Source organism: Notamacropus eugenii, chromosome 2, assembly GCF_028372415.1.
Source record: "Notamacropus eugenii isolate mMacEug1 chromosome 2, mMacEug1.pri_v2, whole genome shotgun sequence".
In the NCBI taxonomy this organism is placed as follows: domain Eukaryota; kingdom Metazoa; phylum Chordata; class Mammalia; order Diprotodontia; family Macropodidae; genus Notamacropus; species Notamacropus eugenii.
In genome coordinates, this window is record NC_092873.1 from 368,018,658 (window position 1) to 368,039,834 (window position 21,177).

The 21,177-nt window shown below is 39.2% G+C and overlaps 1 protein-coding gene across 12 annotated transcripts in view; it reads left to right on the top strand.

Annotated features, from left to right (window-relative positions):
• The window catches only part of ANKFN1 (ankyrin repeat and fibronectin type III domain containing 1), a 556,807-nt gene that overhangs the window by 161,942 nt on the left and 373,688 nt on the right, over positions 1-21,177 (top strand). For 2 of the 12 annotated variants that reach the window (XM_072646761.1, XM_072646764.1), the window contains exon 1: positions 916-12,949. The exons of the other annotated variants lie outside the window; for them this stretch is intronic. The gene's annotated coding sequence lies outside the window, so the exon portion shown is untranslated. Of the gene's footprint in view, positions 1-915; positions 12,950-21,177 lie in introns of those variants that run through there. 12 annotated transcript variants of the gene reach the window in all.

Here is a 21,177-nt window from a genome sequence, read left to right on the forward strand (position 1 = left end):
AGAGGACCACTTCCCAGTCCACCCCTATCTTGTAGTTACCTCACAGCTGTGCTACTCTTCTTCCTGGCTTAATATGATTCAAAGAAGAACATCCCTGACTCTGTAAAAGCTCTTCCTCTGTCCCAAGAGGAGCAGAGAAGTTTTGTGGCTCCACTCCATTGGTGAATCATAGTAAGAGGTTCAATTCTCAGCCCACTGTTTACTCCCAGGTTACTATAACCTATATTTGTTACCTGTAATTTGCTGCAAGTACCCTGAAGTACCCTCTCTCCTTCCTCCTACCCTTGCATACCCTTACACTAAGAAAGTCCCCCCAAATTTATTCCCTCTTTGGAGAAATGATGCCCCCTGAAAGTCCACTTCTCCACAGAAAATGATCCAGGACATTGTTGCTGCCACTTTGCCCTTGGCCACAACTGGTCTGAAAGGACATCTCTTCAATACGACTTGTTCCCTGGGCAGAAGACTACCACGATGAGGAAGTACCACACCAACCAAATTTCAGTATCCCGCGGCATGGTCCTATTTGCCCTGCCCTAGTGGAAAACTCTCTATGCACATTGAATTCCCACCTCATTTATGTTCTAAGTCAGAGGAAGCAATATGTAACATTATTTGTCCTATCATCTCCTTAAAAGCTAACACTGTTTTCCCTTTCAGAGGTCAGATGGGTTTCCTTGACAGCAATTGTGCATGTACCTGATTCTGTATTAAGTAGGCATTTTCAAAAGTTTGCCTCCAAGTTTCTACCAGTCAGAAACTGCCAAACAGAACCGAGAGATCCCATTGACAGCGATGTCAGAAAGATTTTGCCTTTGTGAGTTTAGACTTCCAAACACTCAATATATGCTTATTTATTTAATTGTTTATTCCTCTTAATTTTGCCGATATCTGGCTTGATATATTGATAAAGATGTTGAAGAAAGGTGAAAAATTCAGTTGAAATTGATTTGATCATGAAGATATTTCAGTTTCACAACTGAATTCCTTATGACAATGTCCTTCCCTTTCCTTCTCCTTTTCCTTTATATCTTCCTTTCTCTCTTTCCTTTTCCCCTCCCCTTCTCCCTTCCCTCCTCTTTCTTATAAACAAAGCCTCTTTGTTTGTGTGAGTACTGTGCTGAGTTGAGTTGAATTTTTTGGAGAATTCATTGACTACATTCCAGAGAGCTCTTACAGGTCATAATTAGAGATGGAATGGGGAACTAATTCCCTATAATGCCTGAATCAGTCTCATCCTATGGGCAAAATATAGTAAAAAACCATGAAACCTTAAACTATGAAATCATCTCCATGGGATGGTGCCACCAAGACTTGGGTTCCCCCAAGAGAGCTGTATGGAGATGACAGGTGACAGAAACATTTTCATCTCTTTCAACCTGCCCCCATCTTCAGTCCCCCTGCCTCTGGTTTTCCTCCCCTCTGTCTCCTCCTAAATGCCCCTGCTTCTGCCTGTCCCAGCTGCAGAAGCTTCCAGCCTCATGCATTCAGTGCATTTAGTTATCAATCAACAGGGATTTCAGCAGCAGTTGTGCTGGAGTGGACAAGTTGGCCTTTCTTTATGCCAACAGGGAATGCTTGAAATAACTCGACACACAACACTGATTGATGCAGCCACAGTTTACACACCATGCTTCAGATGGTTTGAAATGGCTAGAATTAATGGCTTATTATTAGATAGGGGAGAGGAAAAAATACCTTTTTTCTGGTCTTCTAATTTAAATCTATTTATTTGAATTTTGCAGAGTGTGATGGGGGTCTCGCTGCCTTGCTGTCAGTAGGTCCCCCGTGAGAACTCCAGCCAGCTTGGCACCACCCCAACCCCAAGGGAATCTGGGTATTTAGAGCCCCATTTTCTTTGCAAGTGATGCAAAGCCCTGTGGTCAGACCTAGAGGGGCTAAAGGGGCCAGGGAAAGAGGATCAAGGGCCTGAGTGAAAGGCAGGAGAAAGGGAAGAGTGGAGTTTGCTCAAGCTCGCTTCTGTTCATGCCAGGCTATGTCAGCCAGCTGGAAGAAAGGGGGTGGGGAATGGAGTTTAAAACCCCTGGTAAGGAATTTTTACTTGGTCTGAACATTGTTTAAATTCCTAGAGTGGGTGATCCCTGTAATAAATACCTTGGACTCTGTAAGACAGATATATTTATTCAAGTTTAAAGTTCGGCCTTGATGGATATGCATTTGGGAATGCATAGGGTCGGAGTGTTTGTTATACATTGGAACTGGTTCAAAGTACTCGAGGAGTTAGGAAAACTCCATTTATAGCAAAGCTGAATGTCTTAACCTTTCTTTGTGGTTACTCTGCCTAATTCTATGTTTTGTCCCATACCTTGGCTGTAGTTGGTCCTCAAGGAATACTAAGTGAGCATGGACATTTGGCCCCAGGCACTCAAAATACTCTTGCAAAGCTCCTTTTGATGGGATCTTAACCTCAGTCACTGGTGTTTTATGAAGAGAAAACCTCATCCAAAGTGAAATGTAGTGATCAAGCCAGAGGGTAGATACATGCTAAGGAAAGCCAATAGTGCAGGAAAACCTGCGGGGTACTGTTACTTAAGCCCCTTTCCTTTGAAACACTCTGGCTTACACTTTTGCTAAATGGGAACTGCTAATTGATGAGAAGCAAAGTGGTGTAGTAGATAGAGTTTTGGACTTGGGTTTAGACTTAGGAAAACCTGGGTTCAAATACTGCCTCAGACACTTACTGTGTGACTGTGGGTAAGTGACTTCTCTGGTCCTCAGTTTCCTCATCTATAAAATAAGGCTTATGAGATCCTTCCCATCTCTAAATCTAAGGTCTAGAAAATTAATCCCATTGAAACAAGTTGTCCATCCCTCAGTATTGAATTGGAAGTTCTCTGACTTCATCCTTGTCCATTTCTCAAAGTTTCCCTTTTTCCCTGATCCCTCTGAGTTTTAAAAACAAACAGGTCTTAGGTGCCTGGCCCATAGACAGAGTTTCCAGTGGCTAGAGCTTCTCCATTCTCCCTGAAAACATATCCAAAATGCAGGACATTGAGAAAATGACCCTTCTTTCCTTTCCATTTTTCTTAGTGATAGGATAGAGCCCAAAGAAGAATCACTGGCAGTCTGGGAAACATCACTCAAGTAGTTTGGTTTCCCCAAGACAAGAGACAGCCCTCATACTACTCACTGGTCCCAAGGCTCCTTAAGATCAAATAAGGTCCTGGATTAAGGTGGTATGGCTACCAGGCATATATGCACCTTGATCTACACACATCCGAGTACCTTTGTGTAGGTGAGTGTTGGATTTCCTGGGTCTCCTGGCCCCAGAATTCTCTTTTCCATGGTGAGCATGTGACTTGTAGAAAATCAGCTCACCCTGGACCTGAATGGGTTTCCCAGAAGTGGCAGTTCCTGGTAGCAATTCCTGATTCACTTGGTCATTTTGTTCATAATTCCCTGAGCACAAGATTCTCCTCCTTTGGCAATTATATCACCCTACCATGTGAGTGATTATAGTATTCAACTGGTGTTCAGATGCTGGAGTGAAGGTTTTTTCCTCAAGAAGAAAGACCAGTATAGCAATTGTATGGGAAAACATATATCTTTTATAAGTCAAAGTACATAATATTTGCAACCCCAGGAAAGAGATGTAAAAAATACTGTGTTCTGCAACATTGGCAAGTTACTTTCTGCCTGAGGAATTCTTAATTAAAAAAAAAAGAAAAAGAAAAAGCAACTACCTAAGGTCCTCATTTTTGCTACAACTGCCATTACAGGTTTTTATTTTTCCCTGAGATGCTGGAAATTTTTTCAGCACATAACTCACATTTAAGTTGCTTAATCACTACTTTCCTGTTAACTCCATGGTTTGGGATTTCTTTGTCACTTTAGGGAAGTCAGAATGGAATTAAATAGGAATATAGTTAATCTTACTAAAGAAATTCCTACCAACAAAATTTTTTCCTAAATGTCACCAAGCCTTAAATTAGTTGATTTATTTGTCTCCTAAGTATGACTGATTGGAGCTCACACTCCTTCAGGCCACCCTCAGACACACACATACACACACCTTAGTATTACGAAGATGGAAGATATGCCCTGGTTCTTATATTCTCTGAAGAAGGAAATATACATCTGTAAGCCCTAGAACAGAAGGGGCCTGGGGTTCAATCCTGACACCTTCTGATGGAGCATTTTCTGCTGCAATCAATCAATCAACAAGCATTTATTAAGTGCCTATGATGATTTGCCAGACATGAGGCTAGGTGCAGCAGCATTTAGATTTCTGAGTGAAGAATTTTGAGATCAAAGGGAGACTCTGAAATACTGTGCACTGTGAGTGGAAAGGTTCATTATTTCACCGAGTATTGGAAGTATAATACTGTTTGTACAGTTGCATATTATCTCAATACTTTAATGGATCTACAATCTCATCAGTGTAAATACTCTTCAAAGGTGACAAACCCAACATATCTATGCCTCTTTATCCTGTGCTCATCTTGTCTATGGGTTCCCACATATCCTCCACAAAGGATTTACTCATCATAGCAAGAGTCTTCCTCTAGAATTGTTGATACAATGTGGTTATCGATAGTACTACCTGGTAGTAATTTTGCTAATCCTTCATTATTACTTTATGATTCTTACCTCTTTTTCTGGTTGTATATCTCTTTGATAGTGTCATTATGTTACTTTTTAAAAAATACACAATTTATCACTGGTGAATTGCTATAGTCTATTTATGCCCACCATGCAACTTTCCTTTGTCCTTCTGAGGACTTGAAATTTTGATCCCCCTTAGAATATGATATTATATGATTTAGAAAGCCCAATAGATTCATATATTCATTCCTTCAGCAAACATTTTAGAATGAATAAATAAAAAAGCAACTTATTATGAACTTACTGTGTGCTAAAAACTTTTGCTAAAAAGTGAACTAAGCCCTGGGATAAAAATACAAAAGCAAAGACAGTGCCTGCACTCAAGAAACCTGTATTCTAATATGATAAACAACACACAAAGGAGAGTGGTGACCAGGAAGGAATTATTCAGTCCTAAAATTTACAGGGATGGTGAATAGTCATAACGAATTAGTTCCATCCAAGTTGCCTAGATCACGATACCAGAGCAGAACATCTACTATGTGCAAGGAACTGTCCTAAAGGCTGCTTGGAAAACAAAGAAGAAGGGCATGTCTGTGCTCTCCAAAAGCTTAGTCTACTGGGGTAGATTATGTATGGAATAACTATAGATTTGCTATAAAATATTCCCCAGAACATGTTAGAAGGTCAACAACAGGAAACTACATGGAAGAGATTATATCTAAGTCATGTTAAGGATCTTGAGGAATGGGTAGAACAAAATGGAATTTGGTTATTAGGACATTCTAAGCACATGGAAGAATGTATCGAAAGACAAGAGACAGCACAAGATTGACTGAAGAAGAACACATAGGCCAATTTTACTGGAACCTAAAGATCAACAAGGGGAGTGGTGGGAGATAAATAGGCAGGGATCAAATGACAGAAGGTCTTGAATGCCATAAAAATGAGTTTTGATTTTATTTGGCAGCCAATGAAAACCCCTGAAATCTTTGAACAAGGATAGTGGCATGGTAGGAGTTTAGTTTCTGCAAGATTACTCTGGCAACCAAGCATAGAATGAATTATAGAGGGACAAGACTGAGGGCAAACAGATGATGCTTAAAGAGATAATTAGGGTTTAATTTAAGATAATGGCAGTAGAAATGGAGAGAAGGAAATTAATACAAGTAACATATTTTATATATATATGTGTGCGTGTGTGTGTGTGTAATGTAAGTGTACATATGCATGTGTGTGTGTATGTGTGTGTGTGTGTGTGTGTGTGTGTGTGTGTGTGTAGTCATGGGAGGTATTGACAGTTTAAGAGACTTTCTAATGGTCACACAGCCAGGATGTCAGAGGAAGAAGAGTCTGCACCTACATCCTGCTGATTCTATCCACCACCCCACATTGTCTCTCTGTAAGAGACATCATGGAGATAGGGACAAGGCTTAGCATTAGATTGGAGGTGAGCCAGAAGGAAGAGTCAATGAGGACAAATATGAAGTATATTAATAAAAAGAATTAGGAATCTAAAATTTATTCCATTGAGGAAACCCCAAAGGCACAAATGAACATGCTTTTTATTTTTTACTAGCAAACTGTAACACTAAATCCTAACTCTATAGAACACCCTATGTTTTTTCCTGTTATTTTCTCAGTAGCACCAATATGCCAACAGATATGAGGCCTCATTGATGTGGGTACCTCCTCCAATAATAAAGACTGCAATCTGTTCATGCCTGCCCATCCTTTGTGACTCTTATGCATATCTCTCCATAATACAGGGTCTTACCTAATGTGCTGGAAGTCTTTCACATGTTCTCATGACTTTAGTTATTTATTAAGTACCTACTTGGTTCCAGGCTCTGGGCTAAGTGCTGGGGATACTAAGAAAGGTAAAGGATAGTTCTCGCTCTCAAGAAACTCACAGTGTAATGCAGGAGACAACATGCAAACAACTATGTACAAACAAGATATCAACAGGATAAGTTTGAAATAATTAGCAGAGGTAAGGAATTAGAATTAAGGATGATGGAGAAGGGCTTCCTGTAGAAGGTGAGATTTTAGCTGAGACTTGAAGGAAGCCGGGAGACCAGGAGATGGAGATAAGGAGGGAGAGAATTCCAGGCATGGAGGGCGACCAGTCCCCCAGGATGCCCAGAACCAAGAGATGACATATCTTGTATGAGTCTAGTGTCACTGGATCAAAGAATACATGAGCGAGGGAGGTGTAAGTGAACATACTTAGTTATGCTTTGCTTTTACTGTGTGATCAGACCATCTTTTTCCTTCCCCATTCACACATTTCTTTGATGACGTACTTTTTCATATGTTTCTTCTATAATTCCTTTTTTGGTATGTTCTTAGCAACTTGCTCACATCCACGATTCCATTTTCTGTAGTCCTTTGAGTTATCCTCAAGTTTGATTCTTTGAGGCTTATGATATTCTATGAATCACATTCATGCAATATCACCAGAAGAGTGTCAGGCTTTAAAAGGTGGGCTTTTTTTTTCCAAGGAAAGCCTGGAATCCTGAAAAAGAACTAAGACATATCTCAGTATCAATAACAGTCATTCTATTCTTTCTGTTTAATTTTGGGCCCAGCCTATTGTCCATTTTCATTATCAGGCCAGGATGTATTACAAAATGTACTAGTTCAATGGGTTGTTCATTCACCTGCATTTCCTACACTATAAAATTTGTTGTTTTGTTTTTTTTTTTATAAAGTGAGTAACCAGTCTAGTGAAAACTATCTTATGAGAGTTTAATTATACAACTTCCAATCTTGTTAGCTCCAAACATCATAGTGGAATTCTGAGTAGTGTCACCGAGGGATATTATAATAATGTTACCATAAAATTCCTCAGTCCTTTTGTAGATTTCAGCATAGCCCTTATCAAAAAAGAGGGAGGAAAGAAGGAAAGAAAGAAAGAAAAAGGAAGGAAGGAAGGAAGGAAGGAAAGAAAGAAAGAAAGAAAGAAAGAAAGAAAGAAAGAAAGAAAGAAAGAAAGAAAGGAAGGAAGGAAGGAAGGAAGAAGGAAAGAAAGAGAGAAAGAAAGGAAGGAAAAAAGAAAGAAAGGAAAAAGAAGGAAGAAAAAGAAAGAAGAAAGAAAGAATAAAAGAAAGAAAGAAAGAAAAAGAGAAAGGAAAAAAGCAAACTCACAGGTTGCTTGGAGATTTCCTTCCCACCTTTGTTGACAAGCAGTGGGAATTTGCAAAATGTAGACATTGTCAATGTAGCGTTGACTTACAGACATTTTATTGTTACCAATAATTCTTTCAAGGTGCTGACACAATTTCAGTGGCGTATGCACAGCACGTGACTAGCACTCACTCAGCTATCACTTTGAATGCTGCAATTATGACCCCCAAGTACAAACACAATTTTTGAGGCATGCTGCTTGTCAGTGTCATATATTCCCTCCTCCCCTAAATTTAATTGAACAAGAAACCTTTTGAAAATGTTATTTAGACTCATACATTTAATTTCCACCCACAAAGTATACATGCTTAACATGGTGCAGTGGAAAAAAATGTGGCATGTGAAGTTGTAGAACCTAGGTTTGAATACTGACTTCACCATATTACCAGCATGAGCAAATCATTTAACATCTCTAGGCCTCAGCATCTTCCTCTATAAAATGATGTCTGAAGTCTGTTCTGGCTCTCAATCTGTGAGCCTGTCAGTTAGGGGCTTGGAAAGAGTAGAGAAACTGAGGCGAAGTGGTAAAGTTGAGAAGGCATTGGACTTGGAGTTAAGAGACAAGTAAAACCCTAGTTCTGCTAGTGACGTAGATCTTGGATAAGTCACATCCTTTCTATAAGCCTGCCTTATTCTCTGTAAAACAAAATAGGGACATGACCTCCAAGTCCCTTCCAGCTCTAAGATTCTACAACCTGACAATTTCAAAATCCCTTTTGACTCCCACATTCTATGGTTCCAAGATTCTCAGATGGGGGCTTATTTGAATGTAAGTAGTAGGTAGGGGGAGAAGTTGAGGATGGAAGCAGTTGGGTCACCAAGCATTTCTCCATGTATTCCTTTGTATCCTCTTATCACAGAAAACCTGGGAGAACCACAGGTTAAGAAAATGAGAGGGTGAAAATAGTAGTCTTCTCAGTCACACTCTTGAAAACATGGAAGAATGATTAGTAACTTCCATTTTGTTTCCTTTTTTACCCCAAAAATATTATTAGCCAGATATCTCTGGTGGAAAGTGATAAGAGGATGCTAGGTAGCTCAGTGCATAGGGCTCTGGGCCTGGAGTCAGGAAGACTCATGTTCTTGAATTCAAATCTGGTCAGAGATACTTACTAGCTATGTGATCCTGGGCAAGTCACTTAACCTCATTTGCCTCAGCTGCCTCACCTGTAAAATGACATGAAGGAGGAAATGGCAAACCACTCTTTGCCAAGAAAACCCCTAAAAGGGGCCATGTAGAGTTGTATATGACTGAAAAAAAATAAGAAAGTCATGAACACAACTTCTCTCTTTGAAATGACTCATTCAATGCTGCATTAAGGGATTGGGGGAGGTAACATACTCTCAGGTGCCCAGAGTACTACCAAGTAATATTTTAAGAACAATCAAGAAAAGAATCCTAAGTACAGGCTGGAAAATTTAAGCAAGCTGAAGCTTCAGCTCCTCTCTCTTTAGAATATTTGAGGACTTAATTTAGAGTAAATTTTCAGAAAAGGACCTCAACATTTATCTAGTTCAATCCACTTATAATTGAGAAAACTGAGCCCCAAAGGGATGATTTACCCAAAGTCACTATCAGTGCCAGAGCCAGGGCTAGATAGAGTCCAAGTGTCTGGCTTCTAGTCTAATCCAATACCTTTTCCATTGTTTACACTGCCTCTGAAATAATTAATTAAATTATTTAAAAATATTAAGAGAATTAAGGGAGAAACTTTGATAAGAAAGCGATTCCTCTCCTTCCCCACCTTCTGTTTAAATGGATCCAGAGCTGGAAGTGATTGTGAAGATCATGGTGAAGTCTTAACTTTCATTTTACACATAAGGAAATTGAAGCCAAGAGGATGTTACTTGTCCAACATCACACAGTTTCTGTGACCAGGATCCCAAATATCCATTGCCGAAGAGCACTTCGCTTTTACCCATATTTGATGCATACTGTTTCAGCTTAACTGTACATTCTCATCTTTGCCTAATACGTTTGTTCTGCTACTTCCTATACATTTGGTTTGTATCCACGTATCACTCTTAGATTGTAAACTCCCAGAGGGCAAGTATCACTTAGTCCTTTTTAGTCTACCAAAACAGATCGCAGCTGCTCTACTCTTTCCACTTCTTGTTCAGGTTTTGGCCATGTGCCCTCCATCAAGGATTTACCCAATATTCTAGGGACCCATTTCTTCTTTTGCTATCTCAAGGGCAGCTAGGGAGTGCAGTGATTACAAGTCTTAGCATGGAATCAGGAAGACCCCCTTAGACTCTTGTTAGCTGTGTTACCCTGGGAAAGTCATTTAGCCTCTGTTTGCCTCAGTTTCCTCAACTGTAACAAAAATGTTAATAATAGCATCTATATGCCAGAATTGTTGTAAAGATCAAATGAGATAACATGCATAAAGCACTTAGCAGAATGCCTGGCATATGTTAGGTGCTATCTAAATATAGTTGTTATTCTTGTTGTTATTTTTAAGAATATTATTATCCCAGTTGATCTAGTCAGCCATCCTGCGTGATTCTTATTACATGAAGGGTTTGTTTCTGTAACCTGTTCAATATACCATTGCTCAATCACCTTCCCTAGACAGAGCACCCTTCTCAAACTAGGCTCTTAGTAAAGATTTCCACATGTTGATTCAATGTGACAATTCAATGAGTACTTGCTATGGACAAGGCTTTGTGCTAAACAATAGATCTACAAAGACAAAATGAAAACACAAGTCTCTGCCCTGGAGGAATTTACATTGGGTGGAGAGGGATGCCCCATTTATACAGATAAGTAAAGATTAGTTGGGGAAAGAGAATGCTCTAATAACTGAGGGTGGGACAAAGAGTTGGTAAAGATGAGACACCTGAGTAATGATGTCAATAATGAACATGGCAACAATAATGATGAAAAAGAAGAAAGTGAAGATAATAGTGGCTTCCAGAAAAGTCTGTTTAGCATTTGGTTCATGAAGTACAGTGATAAATTTTTCATTTACATAATGTTCCCAGCCCACCACCACCCCACCTTCTCAAATATTTGTCCTAACGATTTTGGTTCTTTCCTCCACCTTTAATGGGGAAAACAATAAAGCCATTTTCAGTCCTTGCCAACTCTCCTACAGACAACACTTATGAGTACCCCTTCTGACAGCTTAATGAGTGTTCCTGGGACATTTTTCACCAGCTGCTTATGTCTACTCCAAGTTAAAAGTCAACAGCTAAACATATAGCATTGCAAGTGCACAAACAGGGAAATCGATTTTAACACTCAGAACCCCTTGATTATCAGTATTTATAGCTGTAATTAGAGAATGTTTTAATGTCTTGTATAATCCATTCTTTATTGAAAGTCTCATGACAAAGAACTTGATACTAATTTCCTTTGGATCAGCAAAGAAGGAGCATTGCCCCTAACACTTGCTCAGCTTCCAGGTTGGTTAATTACAAAACGTGTTGTCCTACATTATACATAGTACATTAGGAGCTGATTCACTTGTCAAGTGACTTTCATTGGGAGTTCCTGTTCCACACTACTAGCATATTATATGTCCATCCCCAGAGTATGACTCAAGTGTATGGTGTGTTATGAGCGATGTTTGCGGCTAATATTGGCAAAATAAAACTATCTATAATGTGAACACCACATCTTTGCAAGGTAGTGTGGTATGGTGGGCGGAACTCTGGATAAGGAAACAGGAGATCTCCATTTTGTTTCTGTTTATACCACTGACTACATAGGTGACTGGGTAAGTTGCTGTTCTCTCTCAGCCTTTGCTTCTTACTTTAGAAAATAAGTACAGCGGATGATCTCTAATGTACCTTTCAGATCTGAAATTTTATGATTCTATAATTTTAAGTATATGATATAATGTGAATGATATTTATTAGCCTACAAATATCATTTCTAAGTTGTAAGTATAGCATGTCTAGGTCATAACCTTGATGTATTCTTATTAAGAAATACTGTAGGATATATCATCTATTTTCCACCTGAACCCATTATTCAACCATGTATTAAGCACTTACTACATGCCAGACATTGTCCAAGGTGATAAGGAGGAAAGAAGGAAAGGAAGGAAGGAAGAAAGGAAGGAAAGAGAAAGAAAGAAAGGAGAAAAGAAAGAAAAGGAGATAAGGAAGAAATGAGAAAAACATTTGTAACCTTCAAGGAGTTTCATCCTAATGATCAGTATTCCCAATATGAGTACAGTGTGAATGACCAGTAGCTTTAGAGTGAAAGAAACTAGCAGCAATGATGATCAGGAAAACCCTCCTGGAGCAAGTAGTATTTATTTGAGCTAGGTCTTAAAGGAAACCAGGAAATCTACGAGTCAGGAGTTGGGAGGACAGGAGTTCAGGTATGGGGAATAGACAATGCTAAGGGGGAATCAAAAAGGATGATGGGACATAGGGTGTGAGGAACAATAAGTAGTGTGAAGATGTCAAAGTACAAGTACAATTTTAACAATCAGCTTTCTGAAAAAAAGGAGGTGGGGAAGAGTGGAGAGAATATACCCAGGAAACACTTATAAATTTAATCTACATCATTACTATTTTCTCCATCACTTTCTTCATCAATCAAATAATATGTCAAACTCTGATTTTTAGCATCTGTCCATTTCCTAGGTATAAATGCTCATGTTGAAAGTCTGACAACCAGCTTGTAGGGCTTGAGCTGGCTCCAGCACACTGCTGGGTGAGTTCATGAAATGTGTTAAAAGAATGTTAGGGGGAGGTTTATTTACAAAGCATTTTACAGTGCCCAACAGAGGAGTTTGTATTAGACCCTAGAGATGGTAGGAAGGCATTGGAGCTTATTGAGTAGCAGGGTGACACAGTCAGACCTGTATTTTAGGAAAATTACTTTGGCAGTTATAGGCAGGATGAATTGGAATGGGGAGACTTGAGGTAAGGAATCCAGTTAAAAGTATATATCCAGTTGTCCGAGAGGAAATGAGGACCTGAACTAGGATGGATGCCTGAGAGTCAGGAGAAAGATTATGCAATTGAGAGATTATGCACTTTTTGGACAAAGGTGTTTGCGTATTAGCTACTCCATTAGACTATGAGAGCCTTGACAGCAAGGACCATTTTTACCTTTTCTATTTCCAGCATGCAGCAGATTGCCAGGCACATAGGAGGCACTTAATGAATGTTTTCTGCCTTGATTTGACTTGACTGCATGACTTGACAGACAACTTATTGGATATATGGGGTGAGTAAGGAAGAGGCATTCAGCAAAATACCAAAGTTGTGAACCTAAGTGACTAGAAGATTGGTGATCACATCAGAAGTTCAGAATAAGAATGGGTTTGGGGGAAAAAATGGTTTGGGATATGTTAAGTTTGAGACATCTAAAGGAAATCCCTTGACTGAATGATGATAGAAAACCAAGTTTGCTTTGCTATTCTTTCTAGGATCTCCGTCTTATCAGTGGGCAACCCAGGCCAGCTCAGGACTGATATTCCCAGAGATGATCTTTTGGAATTTGGCCCTTCTGCCCCCTGGGAGACTTAAACCTATTCAGTAGCTATGACTTTGCCCTGGCCATCCTCCATACCTGAAATACCCTCCCTCTTTACTTCTGCCGCTGCCTCATAAAATCCCTCTTTTTCTTTAAAAATCCAGCTCAGGCATCATCTTCTCCAATTAACCATAGTGCTAGTATCCTACCTCTCAAACTACCTTGCTTATAATTCATACATATTGGTATTTATTCACTTTATATTAATGATATGCATATATGTTTTTCTTATATCCCAGTTAGAATGTAAGCTCATTGTAAGCTCAAATCATTTCCTTCTTTGTATTTGTATTGTCAGCACCTGGCACAGAGCCTAAGATACAGGAGACACTTCATTAATGCTTGTTTATTATTTGATATGAATCCTAGAAGGGGGTTTTAAGGAGGAGGCTATTACAGTCATCATTTCCCCTAAACTGTTCCCTCCCACCATAAAGTTAGAAGAAAAAAAAAAGCAAGCTCCATCTTCTAAGCTGTGGGAAAAAGAATGGTGAAAGCATTCTCCATCTGGCACAAGATGCTGGCTATTAAGTTGTTTGGGAAATGTGGAATTGTACCCATCTAGAAGATTGGCCGTGGTCATTTTAATATGTTTTTGAAAATCATTGAGTGCTTAAAAACCTGTAGTAAAAGCCCTAATAAACTAAATTAGACCAAGACCCTGCCAGAATTGTATTTACCTCTTGAAGTGGAGGTTTGGGAAACCATGTTAAAAATGAAAATTAAAAAAAAGAAGGAAAAAAATAAAATGATCACGAGTCTGTGGGGGGCAGGGAGCGTAGGGGATGCTTTCACCAAATGGACAAACCCCCACCATCAAAAAGAACTCATTTGTAAAAGAACTGGCGATTGCTTTCAATGTCACATGTTTTTGAAGGGTGATGCCACCCGCCGTCCATTTTTGTTTTGTTGTGTTTTGTTTTACAAGTCTTATTTATTTTTACAAGGGTAGGAACGACAGAGGGGGGATGGAGTCCCTGTAGCTTGAAGAATACAGGCTTTGTTCATTGTGTATGCCCAGGCAAGTACAATGAACAAGCAGTAACAGGAGGAAAATGATTGTAGCAAATAAAATCACATGTGCTTTAGTCACCCAGAAGGGGGCTGTGAGCGAACAGTGATGGGTATTCCCTGAGCCTAGCACTGGCATGAGACAATCTGAGGACCATCTTCAGAAACTTTCCTCAAGGGAAAAGACCACATCTGACACAGAACATCACTAAAATTATCTAACAGAATGGCGATGGGTTGTGAGTCATAGGAACATAGAGTGTGGAGCTCTAAGGGACCTTAAAGATCAACACCTTCATTTTTTATTTTTTTTATTTTTATTATTAAATTATTTTGTTTGTCCTCAGTGTTCTACAATCACTTCCATGTATCTTGGGTTTTTTCTCCTTTCTCTCCCTCCGTCCCCCTACTTCCCCTCTCCCTCCCAACTCCCTCCCTGAGATTGTGTACAATTTTATTGAAGTTCCACACATACATTCCTATTAAATACATTTTCACCTTAGTTATGTTGCATAGAAGAATTAAAATGAATGGGAGAAACCATAAAACAAAACAAAACATTACACAAAAGAAAATGGTCTGCTTCATTCTGCTATCCATTTCCATAGTTCTTTCTCTGGATGTGGAAGGCATTTTGCCTAAAGAGTCCATTGGGAATTTTTGAAGTCCTTGCATTGTAATGAAGTACTAAATCTACCAAAAAAATTCCTCACACACTGTGGCTGTTGCTGTGTACAAAGTTCTCCTGGTTCTGCTCCTTTCACTCAGCATCAGTTCATATGATTCCTCCCAGACCTCTCTGAAATCTTCCTGGTCATCATTTCTTACAGCACAATAGTATTCTATTACATTCATATACCACAATTTGTTCAGTCCTTCCCTAATTGATGGGCATCCCCTTGATTTCCAGTGTTTGGCCACTACAAAGAGAGTTGCTATAAATATTTTTGTTCATGTGGGACCCTTTCTCACTTCTATGATCTCTTTGGGATACAGTCCCAGAAGCAATATAGCTGGGTCAAAAGGTATGCACATTTTTATAGCTCTTTGGGCACAGTTTCAAATTGCTCTCCAGAATTGCTGGATCTACTCACAACTCCACCAACAATGAATGTGTTCCAACTCTCCTACATCTTCTCCAAAATTTATCATCTTCCTGTTTTGTCATGTTAGCCAATCTGATAGAACACCTTCAATATTTACAGAGAAGGTAACTGAGGCCCAGAAAGGTTAAAGGATTTACCCAGGAACATGTAGTTTAGTAAATAGCAGGGGCAGGATCTGAATCCAGGTTTTCCTGACTCCATGTTTAACACACTTTCCATTATTATGAGAGCTCTGGGGTCTAAGGCCTTGCCTTTCTAAACTTGTTGTATATTATTCCTTTTCACACAATCTATGTTTTGGCCAAAATGCCTACCTTGCTTTTCTTCAGACATGCTGATTCAATGACTTTCTCCTTGCCTTGGCACATAGTGTTTCAATACACGGAATGCCCACTGTCCTCATCTCCATCTCTAAGAATCCTCAGTTTCCTTCCAAGTTCACCCCAACTGTCACTTCTTTCGTGAAGCCTTCTTTGATTTCCCCCAGAGATACCCAGTTGCTGGTGTCTCCTCCAAAAGAAAAACCTCAACTACCTCATATTTATTTTGTATTTAATTTATGCGTATATGTGCACAAATGATCTCCCCAGAGAGATCGTGGCAGCAACCATTTCATTTCTGTTTTCACATTCCCAGCACCTAGCACATTGCCCAACACAAAGGAAGCACGTAGTAAATGCTTGTCAAATTGACATCAATAAATACTTGTTGACTGACTTCACAACTTATTCTGTGTGTGTGTGTGTGTGTGTGTGTGTGGTCTTGGGCAAGTCACTGAACTTCTCTATACCTTAGTTCCTTCCTTGGTCGGTGCTAAACAAGGATGCTGAGGTCTGCCCAACCTATTCCATGGTGCTATTGCAGACCTACATGAGAGGATATATGTGAAAATGCTTAGAAAAGTCATATGCTTAGCAGTAATTTTAATAGTGCTTTACCATATACCCTCTTCTCAGCCATCCTGATGAACTTGGTAGTGAAAATATTATTGACCCCATTTTACAGATAAGTATATTGTAGTTCAACAATCACCAAGCATATATTAAACACCTACTATGTGTCAAGGACTGTTCTAGGTACTGGCCATCCAAAGATCAAAATTAAGGACTCCCACCTTAGGGGACTTACATTTGATCAGAGGAAATAACATATAAAAATGTAAGTGGGTAGGAACAATAGAGCAAATAAATATAAAGTCATTTCAAAGGGGAGAAATCTAGCGACTAGGAGAGAATGAGAAAGCATCTCATGTAGGAAAGAGGTTCAAGAGAGCGAGGTGAGGAAAGAGCACATTTGAAGTGACGGAGGGCAGACTGCAGCAGAGATGGAGATGGGAGGAATGAACTGATTTTCCCATGATCCCAGAGGTAGTAAGTATTGGAGGCAAGGCCCAAATTCAGCATTTCTGACCCCAAGCATAGTGTTCTTTCCAATGGCTCCCACTGTCTCCTGCTGATCACACCTAAGAACTTTTTAAAAAATGATTTTTCTATAATTGCTCTTTTCAGTGTTTCAGTATTCTTAAAAGACTTTTTCTGCCCACGTAACATGGGAGGCTTTTCTTTCCCACCTTAGAATGAAGCTATTGATTTTTTTGCCATTATGCAAGAATGAAGAGAGGAGCAGAGAGAAGAAATCGACTTGGTTTGAATTCTTCAAATCCTGTCTCTAACATTTATTATACAGGCTGTGAGGTGGCACAACAGAAAGAACTCTAGACTTGGAGTCAGAATAACCTGAGTTCAAATCTGGCCTCAGACATTTATTATTCTGAGCAAGTCGCTTAACCTCTGACTGCCTCAATTTCTTCATCTTTAAAATGGAAATAATAATGATAACACTCCCCAAGGTTGTTGTGAGGATCAAATGAGATAATATTTATAAACTGCTTTGTCAACACTGAATTACTATATGAATGTGAGTCACTCATAGCTCTGTGACTGGACAAATCCATCATTTAATTTTCCTATGCCATAGGCAATATAAAAAGTAATGTGGCACAGATCAAAAGGGAATGGGTCTTAAGTAAGTGGAACTGAGTTCAAATCCCATTTCTAACACTATCTAAATGTCCTTGGATGATTCACTTCATCTCCCTGGGTCTCAGTTTCTTTCTCTTTAAAATAAAGGATTTGAACTGAGTGGCCTCCTAGGTCTTTTCCAGCTCTTTGATCCTATGAACTCTTTGGATTCATCTTCTAAATCTGAATTATGATGTAGAGAAAGAGTCTCCACATTGAGAGCATCCTGAATGAAAGCCAGATCATATGGGTGCTGTTCAAAAATTCAAAAGCTTCAGATGGTAAATCCACGCTCAACAAGTCTTGGGTTTCTATCACTGAAGAATTAATTACTGAATCATGGAATTTGAGATAATCTAGCCCAACTGTACACAAAAGGAATTCCAGCTCTAATGTATCTGACAAATGGTTGTACAGCCTTTGAAGACCCCAGGATGTCCTCCATTTCACTTCCAAGGTGGAGGAACCCAACTGCTTCTCACCTCATCCCATTCTACTTCTGACCAGTTCTAATTGTCAGGATACTTTTCTCATCTTCAAGCCTAAATATATATACACATATACATACATATATACATATGTGTGTATACACATACACACAAAGACACCATACACACACACATACACACACACACACAGAAGGAACTTTAAAGATTATCCAGTCCAATTGCCTTATTTCTTAATTGATGACCTTGAGTACCAAAGAGATTGAATAATTAGCCTGTTGTTGCACTGATAGTATGTGGCAGAGTAAGGATGTGAGTTAGACTTCTGACTTCCGAACTAGCCCTGTTTCTATAGCCTCATGCCTGTTGACTTTTATCTGGTGAAATTAAATGGCTACAAAGAAATTTAGTTACACTATCGTTTTTTTAAAATCTTAGTGTAAGATTGTAGGTTTTTACTCCCACCCTCATTAATGTAATCACAGAAAATCCAGACAGCTCAATCATATTAAACAATCTAGTCTAGGTATGAATAAAAATCCTTAATTATTTTGAGAGAATAAATTACTTTGATGAATGGATAAAGAGAGAAGAAGCCACAAAGGAAATCTTATGATTGGCTGAAAGAATCAGACACATCCTTGTCTGTGTATGACAATTATAATAATTAGCTTGTTTTAAGCATAGGGAGAAATGTAAGGTACCATAAGTTTTTCTCTTGTCAGTTTCTGAGAATTTATTTTGGATTAAAAGTTGAGTTCAATCACAACTGCTGTGAAGCCTCAGGTAAATTCTTAATATTTACACAGAGCTTAGGTTCTCTGCCTAGAATTATATTTATATGTAGATATAAATTGGGCAACCAGGTGGTCCAGTGGGTAGAGTGCTGGAGTTGGTCAGGAAGACCTGAGTTCAGTTCGTGTTTGTGATACTTACTAATCGTGTGACCCTGGACAAGTCACTTTAGCTCTCTCAATCTCACTTTCCTCATCTGTAAAAGGGGGGTAACAATGGCACCTACCTCATAAGGTTGTTGTGAGGATAAAATGAGATAATATATATGTAAAACACTTCTCAGTTCTTAGAGCAGGATGTGAATGTTAGTGGATATTTTGTCACGATCATCATTTATTATTATGTCTTTAGCCCCTGACAACTTAGTGATTAAGGAAAAATTCAGTTTACAGAAATGTTTGGGCAACAAAACAGACTATATACTGTTGTCTCTAAAGAGACAGGAATCAGGAAAGGAAATTGGCAAAGTGCTGACCTGTTCTTGAGCCTTCCCTTAGTCTGAATCCTCTGTTATGAAATGTCTTTAGAAGCAATGACTTTCTTCAGTGTCTCGTTTCTCTGCCACTCCTTATTCTTTCTTTTGCTCCTTATAAGTATATCGGAAATGCCATTCTGGCTCCAGCCTGTCAATAAAAACCCTCAGGGGGCAGCTAAGAGGTGCAGTGGATAGAGCACCAGTGCAGGAGTCAGAAGGACCTGAGTTCAAATTTCACCTCAGACACTTGACACTCACTAGCTGTGTGACCTTGGGCAAATCACTTAACCCCAACTGCCTCATCCTGAGTCATCTCCAGTCATCCTGATGAATATCTGGTCACTGGATCCAGATGGCTCTGGAGGAAAAGTGAGGCTGGTAACCTGCACAGCCCTCCCTCACTCAAAACAAAGTCAAGTACATGTCATGTCATTTTTTCTCTGATGGCATGGTCTTATTCAGCAACAAAGAACGAACACACAAACCCTCAGAATCTCTCCCTCTGATTTTGAGATGACTTCTTCCTTAGAGAGAGGCTCAGTCTCTCACACAATGACTCTGAATTGTTTCAAGAGGGAGTACAGTTTCTGACCACACCAAGTACTGATGGTGTGATTCAATCAAAAAGTGTTCTTACTTAGTTAAGGTATCAGGGCTAAATATATCAGAGCTACACCCTTATATATGAAAATAGAAAGCCAGTTTAGAGCTAGTCAGTCAAGTGGTGGCAATGTACTCTTGAGAAGGAATTACCTTTGGGGAAAAGAGTAAGTTTCTCTTCTCCACCTTCCCCATTGACAAGGTGACAACAGTTAGCATTGGTAGTAGAGACCCCAGAACATCAGGGGTTGTTTTCAACCTCTGTGTCAGGAACTTAGAGACATGTAAAGGAAAAAACTAGATAAATCAAGGAAGGAAAGGCAGCTTTAACAAACTCGAGGGAACCAACTCTCAGAGCTCAGCAGAGAACTATACTTAAAGGAAACTTTTTGAGGAATCTACAAAGGGAAAAAAAGGACTTCTACTGCCTAGGAGCTAGGAATTACCTTTTGGTCATACAAGTTCCCTACATATATACCTCACTACCATTTTCTATTATTATATTCTCCCTAGGAACCTAGCATATGCTAGTGAGAGTTTGTCCCTAATTGGGTGGGAGAGGAAGGCAGAAAAGGGGGAAGATGGTAATTGCTTTTCTAACAACTATACTCACTATTCCTGATTAGTTAATACCCTTCCTGAAAGTTAAGCTTGCCTGATAATGAATGGAAAGCACACTGATAGGGGCTTATTGAGAAACTGTACTTTAAATTCCAAGGCCTCAGAATTACCTTTAGAAATCCAAGGAGAGTAATAGCCAGTTTCCCTCTGGGGACTTGACGTACCAGTGAGAGTAGAAATTGGGAGAATAAGCCCAGAGACATTGTTTTACTTGAAATAACCCTAAAAAAGAGGTAGTGAAAAATCTCCCCATTTTACGTGGGAAGGAACTCAGTGTCAGAGAAATGAAATGACTTATCATGGGTCACAAAGATTATTATTTGCAGAGCTGGAATCTAAACCTCATTTTTCTGTGTTCTTTTCATGACACCTTACTATATTAACATCATACCAACATCAGCTCATCTTACTAACACCCTGTTTCCCATTACTTTTCACACTTCTTCACCAAAGTCCCATTCAGAAGAAGCCAATGGAGATGAGTATTTATGAGTGAGAGAGGGGAAAAAAATGTATTTTCCCTAGATATATATCGTATGATACTCCTCTCCCCAACCTTTATATTTCACATCTTAGTTGTGTAATCCATCCCTTCCTCCCTCATTTCATTAGGCTTTACTAAAAAGAAAAAATAAACTGGATTCACATAGAGGGCCAAGGCCCTAAATAAAATAGAGGAATCCATAATCAGAACAGGTAGCAATGATTCTGGGGGTGGTGTTCTCCTGAGAAACCTACTGGAATGTTTATTGCAGTAGCTGAACTAAGAGAGAAAAACATAGAAGCTAACACTTCACAAATTGTGAGGATATAAATGTCCTTTCACTTAAATTCTTTGAGTGCC